This window comes from Cervus elaphus, chromosome 18, assembly GCF_910594005.1.
Source record: "Cervus elaphus chromosome 18, mCerEla1.1, whole genome shotgun sequence".
Taxonomy (NCBI): Eukaryota; Metazoa; Chordata; class Mammalia; order Artiodactyla; family Cervidae; genus Cervus; species Cervus elaphus.
In genome coordinates, this window is record NC_057832.1 from 122875827 (window position 1) to 122878526 (window position 2700).

General features: G+C 53.3%; 1 non-coding gene across 1 annotated transcript; it reads left to right on the plus strand.

The window, feature by feature from the left end:
- The first annotated feature begins 288 nt into the window (after positions 1-288).
- LOC122674945 lies at positions 289-395 on the plus strand. The gene has a single exon (XR_006335108.1). It is a non-coding gene; the product is annotated as a U6 spliceosomal RNA (small nuclear RNA).
- The last annotated feature ends 2305 nt before the right edge of the window (positions 396-2700 follow it).

Here is a 2700-nt window from a genome sequence, read left to right on the forward strand (position 1 = left end):
AAATATGCTTTCTTTCTTCAAACAGGCAACAACACATCTAAAATAACACAGCCTCAGGGGGTGGGGCTGGGCTGGGATGAGTGGATGCAAACTACGACAGATAGAATGGATAGACACCATGGTCCTGCTGCATAGCCCGGGGCGCTACACTCGGATCCTGGGGCAAACGTGATGGAGAGAATGTAATAAAAAAAGAACGTGTATATGTGCGTAACTCAGTCACCTTGCAGCACAGCAGAAACTAACACATTGAAAATCAAGCGTGCCTCCATTTTAAAGATAAACACAGTGCTCGCTTCAGCAGCACATATACTAAAATTGGAACGATACAGAGAAGATTAGCGTGGCCCCTGCCCAAGGATGACACGCAAATTTGTGAAGCGTTCCATATTTTTGAATACATGTAACTCCATGGCTGATTCATGTCAATGTATGACAAAACCCACTACAATGTTGTGAAGTAATTAGCCTCCAACTAATAAAAATAAATGAAAAAAATAAAATAAAATAAAAATAAAGATAAACAAACACTCTGAATTTTTAAAAATAAGCAAATAACACAGCCTTTCCCCTCAGTCCACCCCAGGCCTTCCCCCAGACGCCGTCCCATGGTCCCCCACGTCAGCAGAGACGAGCAGAGAGCACCCCCGTATTCTCAGCTACAGTGTTAAAAGAGGAAAAAAACAAGAATGAAGCAAAGTCCAACCGGACGGGTTTTCTGGGTGAGACCTTAGGGCTCACAGCACAGACGTGCCGGTTTGGGGTCGTGCGGATAAGAAAGAGAGGCTCCACTGCTAACAGGAACCTGCAGACGTGGTCAGCTCGTCTGCTCCAAAGGCGGGAGCAGGGGACGAGGCTGCCTCCCGAGGACAGGGTCACCCGGCCTGCCCGCAGGGAGTGAGCCACACAGGACGGAGGCCGGCAGAGCCCCTCCCAGGGCTGGGAGCACACACTTCCGGCTGCTCTGGAGCGTGGAGGACGGATTTCGGCCTTCCCGTCAGCAGACACGGCTGAGCAAAGGCGGACCTGAGCTGGGACCGGGCGCCCCTCCCTCGGGGCCTGGCCGACCTGGAGATTCTAGGGAACTCGTGGATTTTACGGGGGCTCCGTGTAGCTGTCACTTTGCCAGGATTTCAGGAAGTGGGAAGGTCAAGGCCCAATTTATCTCTTCACATTTGGCTAACTTGGTAACCCCAAGGAGCTAATAATTTCTTTGGCCCTCTATCGCCCAGGGCAACACTGACACTTCCTCTCACAACACAAGCCCCATCCTTCTTTCAAAAATCCACTACTACCCTGACTTTCTCCTGTTGCCCACACTGTCTTGAACCTTTCTGAAACAATGGATTTTCGCTACAGGTATTTTTACAAACGCAGCCGCCAACTCCCAAGAAAGCAAGTCTCTGGCTCTGCTCACAAAGGCCCCTGACTCCATGTGCACTAGAGACAGTCACGACTGCCTGCCCCGCCCCCCTGCACCTCTGGGGACCCCCCTCCTAGTCGGGGAGGGGGCAGAGAGCAAGGTTCCAGGACCCCACCCTCCCTGGCACAGCTCCTGAAGCATCACTGGTGCAAAGACACTTCCCACACCAAGTCGAGCTGAGTCGGTCAGAGTTTTTCTCAGAAATCTGAGCCAAGAGATACAGAGGAAATCAGGCAGTGTGTGAAGGGCACAGGGGCTGGGGTGCCATGCGGTGGCCAGACTCACCCTGTTCAAGTCGAGGAAGCCAGTGCGCGACGTGAGAGGGACGCGACCAGGACGTGAACAGCACCGCCGGCTCGTTGTTCAGTCGCTAAGTCCTGTCCGACTCTTTGCCACCCCACGGACATTAGCCCACCAGGCTCCTCTGTCCATGGGATTCTCAGGCAAGGAGACTGCAGAGGCTGGCCATTTCCTTCTCCAGGGGATTCTCCCGACCCAGGGATCGAACCTGCATCTCTTGTGTCTCCAGCAGGGGGATTCCTTACCCCTGAGCCACCTTGGGAAGGGTTATCGGTCTGTACTCCCAGCTGACCCGAGACCCTGCTGATCATCACATCCTATCTTCGGCTTCTCCAGCTCCTAAACATAAACACCTCTCCCAGTGCGTGTACTCAGGACGGAGAGGAGGGAAGAGTCCCGGGACGCGGGGGGACCGGTCGTAAGATCTCGGCAGTTGCTGAGATGGGCAGTCGTCCTGCTGCACCTGCTCCCCCCACCTGCGCCGCTGATCACAGTCACCCCCGGGGAGGGTGAGAAGGTGTGAAAGGGACCAAAACCCATTCTGGTGCCAGGGGTGCAGTTCGTGACCATTTCCAGGAAGAATTCAGAATTTAAAAACGAGTCCTGGAAATGGAACTCCATAACCCTGGGGAAGCAGTTCCCAAAGGTGGACTTGCAGGCACCAGAGCACCCAGGGGTGGAAGATAATTTCGAGCAGGTGAGCCTTTCAAGTCCTCCCCCCTGGTGATGCGGACACCACCAGGGAAGCGTGGTGCGGATGCCCCACAGTAGGACGGTAATGCCCGTCATTAGGGGCAGGAAGGGAGCCTGAGGACACGGCATCCTGAACATCGCCAAGAGGGTTTGCTTAAATCTCCAGCTTTGATCACAAATGTAACAAAAATATCTGAGACCGAAGCAGCCTCTCCTTTGTGCATACATCAAAGAAGCTGTTAGTACAAGAATCTAGAAGTTTGTTCAAATAAATATTCCCAACC